We start from the raw sequence: 6,245 nt of genomic DNA on the forward strand, positions 1-6,245 counted from the left end.
ACAATATCTGATGCTTTCACATTTAAGAATGACAACATGTTATGTTCCAACAGGCATTAAGGTGAGGGTAGAAGTTTGAGCATCTTAAGATTAGGTTCACAATAGTCAGGGTGGGAGACCACTGTTAAAACTGATATCGTTTCTTGGCACTGGAGGCCTCAGCATTCCCACCTGAGCAATCTCCTCCCACAAGCTCAGGGATTTGCTCCTTGTTTGGGGTAAGACGTAGCATGGCCCTGATAATTTTACCATAGGCTGTTAACTCCTGATAAAAATTGATTAAGAAGGGAGGGATTGAGTTAGATGGGAGAACTGTTAGAGTCGGTGCAAGTGCAGGTGAGATGTCGTGAATGATTGAGTAGAAAGTGCCAAGGGCAGGAAGGACTAGTCCAGGGTAGGGCGAGGGGGCATACGATTGGCGAGAATTGCTGAGTGAAGATGCTGCAGGTGAGAGTGGTAAGACCATGAGTAAAAGCAAAATACTGCAGGTGTTGGAAATCGGAAACAAACAGTGTGCTGGAGAAAGAGTCCTTCTGGATTCAAACCAGTATCTCTGCTTCCCTCTCCACAGATGCAGCCAGATCAGGTGGGTCTGGTAGACCATGAGCCTTGGTGAAAAGTGGATGAGGTGGCAGAATTAGAATGGGTATGAGGGAGCAGACAGCAGACAGTGATAGCACTGAAGAACACGAAAGGTCATCTGGCTTCCGATGAAAATGTTCCACATACCTCTGGATCCAGACGGCCACTTCAGACCATGTCAGCATGTCTGGGGCCATTGCTACCTCTTTCAGTCTTGGGGAAAGAGGAGACCCCTTCTTTCCCCCACCCACTTGGATCTCTGGGTTCCTGCTGTAAGTGAAGCAGGATCACAATTGACACACTCAGCTGTGTCATTTGGAATTCACAGCAACACACCAGGAGCAGTTCCTAGCTAGCATTGTTTGAAATAGTGTAGCTGTGATTTAAGCACATTGCCTGTGGAAGGTTCTGGCACTGCTGAACACTTCTGCCTTTGCTGACTGCAAGATTACGCAGGAGCGTTACTGTAGAGAGTGGATGCATTAATCAGGTGAGCAGCGAGAATTGTTACAGACGCAAGGAGTATTAGAAATAAGGTGGGTGAACTTAAGGGGTGGATCGGTACCTGGGACTATGATGTTGTGGCCATCATGGAAACGTGGATAGAAGAGGGACAGGAATGGTTGTTGGAGGTTCCTGATTACAGATGTTTCAGTAAGATTAGGGAGGGTGGTAAAAAAGGGGGGGTGGGGGGGTGGCGTTGCTAATTAGAAATGGTATAACGGCTGCAGAAAGGCAGTTCGAGGGAGATCTGCCTTTGGAGGTAGTATGGGCTGAAGTCAGAAATAGGAAAGGAGCAGTCACCTTGTTGGGTGTTTACTATAGGCCCCCCAATAGCAGCAGAGATGTGGAGAAACAGATTGGGAAACAGATTTTGGAAAGGTGCAGAAGCCATAGGGTAGTAGTCATGGGCGATTTCAACTTCCCAAATATTGATTGGAAGCTCTTTAGATCAAGTAGATTGGATGGGGCAGTGTTTGTGCAGTGTGTCCAGGAAGCTTTTCTAACTCAGTATGTAGATTGTCCGACCAGAGGGCAGGCCATATTGGATTTGGTACTTGGTAACGAACCGGGACAAGTGATGGGCTTGTTAGTGGGTGAACATTTTGGTGATGGTGACCACAATTCTGTGACTTTCACCTTGGTTATGGAGAGAGATAGATGCGTGGAACAGGGTAGATTTTACAAGTGGGGGAAAGGTAAATATGATGCTGTAAGACAGGATCTGAGGAGCATAAGTTGGGAGCATAAGCTGTCAGGGTAGGATGTCGTGGAAATGTGGAACTTTTTCAAGGAACAGATACGATGTGTCCTTGATATGTATGTACCGGTCAGGCAGGAAAGAAATGGTCGTGTGAGGGAACCTTGGTTGACGAGGGAGGTTGAATGTCTTGTAAAGAGGAAGAAGGAGGCTTACATAAGGTTGAGGAAACAAGGTTCAGACAGAGCATTGGAGGGATACAGGATAGCCAGAAGGGAGCTGAAGAAAGGGATTAGGAGAGCTAAGAGAGGGCATGAAAATTCTTTGGCGGATAGAATCAAGGATAACCCCAAGGCATTTTATGCGTATGTGAGAAACATGAGAATGACGAGAACGAGGGTAGGTCCGATCAAGGACAGTAGTGGGAGACTGTGTATTGAGTCGGAAGAGATAGGAAAGGTCTTGAATGAGTACTTTTCTTCAGTATTTACAAACGAGAGGGACCGTATTGTTGAAGAGGAGAGTGTGAAACGGACTGGTAAGCTAGAAGAGATACTTGTTAGGAAGGAAGATGTGTTGGGCATTTTGAACAACCTGAGGATAGACAAGTCCCCCGGGCCTGATGGGATATATCCTAGGATTATGTGGGAAGCAAGAGAGGAAATTGCAGAGCCGTTGGCAATGATCTTTTCGTCTTCACTGTCAACGGGGGTGGTACCAGGGGACTGGAGAGTGGCGAATGTTGTGCCCTTGTTCAAAAAAGGAAATAGGGATAACCCCGGGAATTACAGGCCAGTTAGTCTTACTTCGGTGGTAGGCAAAATAATGGAAAGGGTACTGAGGGATAGGATTTATGAGTATCTGGAAAGACACTGCTTGATTAGGGACAGCCAGCACGGATTTGTGAAGGGTAGGTCTTGCCTTACAAGTCTTATTGAATTCTTTGAGGAGGTGACCAAGCATGTGGATGAGGGTAGAGCAGTGGATGTAGTGTACATGGATTTTAGTAAGGCATTTGATAAGGTTCCCCATGGTAGGCTTATGCGGAAAGTCAGGAGGCATGGGATAGAGGGAAATTTGGCCAGTTGGATAGAAAACTAGCTAACCGGTCGAAGTCAGAGAGTGGTGGTAGATAGTAAATATTCAGCCTGGAGCCCAGTTACAAGTGGAGTTCCGCAGAGATCAGTTTTGGGTCCTCAGCTGTTTGTAATTTTTATTAATGACTTGGAAGAGGGAGTCGAAGGGTGGGTCAGTAAATTTGCAGATGATACGAAGATTGGTGGAGTTGTGGATAGTGAGGAGGGCTTTGTCGGCTGCAAAGAGACTTAGATATGATGCAGAGCTGGGCTGAGGAGTGGCAGATGGAGTTCAACCCTGTCAAGTGTGAGGTTGTCCATTTTGGAAGGACAAATAAGAATGCGGAATACAGGGTTAATGGTAGGGTTCTTAGTAAGGTGGAGGAGCAGAGGGATCTTGGGGTCTATGTTCATAGATCTTTGAAAGTTGCCACTCAGGTGGATAAAGCTTGTAAGAAGGCCCATGGTGTATTAGCGTTCATTAGCAGAGGGATTGAATTCAAGAGTTGTGAAGTGATGTTGCAGCTGTACAGGACATTGGTTAGGCCACATTTGGAGTACTGTGTGCAGTTCTGGTCGCCTCACTTTAGGAAAGATGTGGAAGCTTTGGAGAGGGTGCAGAGAAGATTTACCAGGATGTTGCCTGGAATGGAGAATAGGTCGTACGAGGATAGGTTGAGAGTGCTAGGCCTTTTCTCATTGGAACGGCGAAGGATGAGGGGTGACTTGATAGAGGTTTATAAGATGATCAGGGGAATAGATAGAGTAGACAGTCAGAAACTTTTTCCCCGGGTACAACAGTGTGTTACAAGGGGACATAAATTTAAGGTGAAGGGTGGAAGGTATAGGGGGGGATGTCAGGGGTAGGTTCTTTACCCAGAGAGTGGTGGGGGCATGGAATGCGCTGCCTGTGGGTGTGGCAGAGTCAGAATCATTGGCGACCTTTAAGCGGCAATTGGATAGGTACATGGATGGGTGCTTAAGTTAGGACAAATGTTTGGCACAACATCGTGGGCCGAAGGGCCTGTTCTGTGCTGTATTGTTCTATGTTCTATGTTCTACGGAAAAGTTGCCAGGATCCGGGGAGTGAAACCCTTTGTGAAACTTCCTGAAATTGCCAAAATATGTGGAAATTCAGCCAAGGTATTCCACAAGTTTGACACCTCGGGAGCGATGAGTTAGACAGGTAGTCAATCTGATGAACATCGAGTTTAACACTGGATGATGTGAAGAAAATCTATTGCCTTTCACAATCTTGAGATATCACCAGAATGCACTGGAGTTACCAAAGTACTTTTTAATCAAAGAAAATACACCATTCAGGTCTCCTTCAAGTCTACTCTGTCATTCAACATGATCATTGCTGATCATCCAACTCTGTTTCTCATTTTCTTCCCACACTTTCTGATCACTTTACCCCACACCCTGTGATCACTTCAGCCCCAAGAACTATAACTAAATTTTGAAAATATTCAATGTTCTGGCCTCAATCAATTTCTGTGGCATAGAATTCCATGGACTCACTAATCTCTGTGTAAAGAACATTCTTCCTGCATTTACCCAGTCACACTCTTTTCGAATTTTACAGGTTTCTGTGAGGTGCCCCTTGTTCTTCTAAACTCTAATCAATATAGTCCTAACCAATTCAGTATTTCTTCACACAGTAGTCCTGTGTGCCCAAGAATCAGCCTGGTGAACATTAGTTGCACTCCCTCCATAGCCAGAATAGCCTTATAAAAGCCTCATAGAGTCATAGAGAGGTACAGCATGGAAACATACCCTTCGGTCTAACTCATCCATGCCAACAAGATAAACTAATATAATCTAGTCCCATATGCCACCACATGGCCCATATCCCTCTAAACCTTTCCTATTCATATACCCATCCAGATGCCTTTTAAATGTTGTAATTGTACCAACCTCCACATCCTCTGGCAGTTCATTCCATACATGCACCACCCTCTGCGTGAAAATGTTGCCCCTTAGGTCCCTTTTATATCTTTCCCGTCTCACCCTGAACCTTACACCCTCTCGTTCTGGACTCCCCTGCCCCAGAAAAAGACCTTGTCTACTTACTCCATCCATGCCCTCATGATTTTATAACCCTTTATTTGGTCACCCCTCAGCCTCTGATGCGCCAGGGAAAACAGCGCTACCTATTCAGCATCTCCCTGTAGCTCAAATCCTCCAACCCTAGCAACATTCTTGTAAATCTTTTCTGAAAGTTCTCAAGTTTCACAACATTTTCCGATAGGAAGGAGACCAGAATTGCACACACTATTCTAAAGTGGCCTAACCAATGTCCCGTACAGCCTAAACATGACCTCCCAACTCATATACTCAATACTCTGACTAATAAAGGAAAGCATACCAAACACCTTCTTCACTATCCTATCTACCTGCAACTCTACTTTCAAGGAATTATGAAGCTGCACTCCAAAATCTTTTTGTTCAGCAACACTCCCCAGGATTTTACCATTAAGTGTGTAAGTCCTGCTCTGATTTGCTTTTCCAAAATGCAGCACCTTGCATTTATCTAAACTAAACTCCATCTGCCACTCCTCAGCCCATTGGCCCATCTGATCAAGATCCCATAATCTTCTTCGCTGTCCACTACACCTCCAATTTTGGTGTCATCTGCAAACTTACTAAATATACCTCCTATGTTCAGAGCCTGCTTAGAGAAGCAGACCAGAACTGTACACAATGCTCCAGGTGTGGTCTAAACAGGGCTCTGTGCAATTGCAGCAAGGCATTACTGCTCCTGTAGTCTCACCATGAAGGCCAACATACCAATTGCGTATTTCATTGCTTGCTGCACCTGCATGCTCAGTTACAGTGACTGGTACGCAGGACACCCAGGTCTCAGTGTATCTCCCCCTTTCAATCTATCGCCGTTCAGATAATAGTCTACCTTCCTGTTTTTGCTACCAATGTAGATAACTTCACATTTATCCACATTAAACTGCATTTGTAGTGTATTTCCCACTCATTCAGCTTGTCCAAATCGCACTAAAGCATCTCTGCATCCTCCTCATTGTACTGTCCTCACTTGTACACTTTTTGAAGTGTAGCCACTGTTGTAATTTAAGAGATTCGGCAACTAGTTTGTTCACAGCAAGGCCCTAAAATCAGCAATAATGTAAGAACTGGATTACGTGATGACAATTGAGGGATGAACACTAGATACAACAATGTGTGTAAATCTCCAAATCTTCCTTGAATATTGCCATGGGATTTTTTACTTTTTGTAATGACTAATATATTTTATTTGAAATATCAATTTGGAAACGGCGGTTTGGACTATAAGTTTTATAACTTGAAGTACACATGGAACTGTGTGGTGTTCACCGTTACCAAAACTAAAGTGAGTTGCCAGTATATCC

This window comes from Chiloscyllium plagiosum, unplaced genomic scaffold (genome assembly GCF_037043375.1).
Source record: "Chiloscyllium plagiosum isolate Xiang-an unplaced genomic scaffold, Cpla_swu_hap1 HiC_scaffold_29, whole genome shotgun sequence".
NCBI lineage: Eukaryota > Metazoa > Chordata > Chondrichthyes > Orectolobiformes > Hemiscylliidae > Chiloscyllium > Chiloscyllium plagiosum.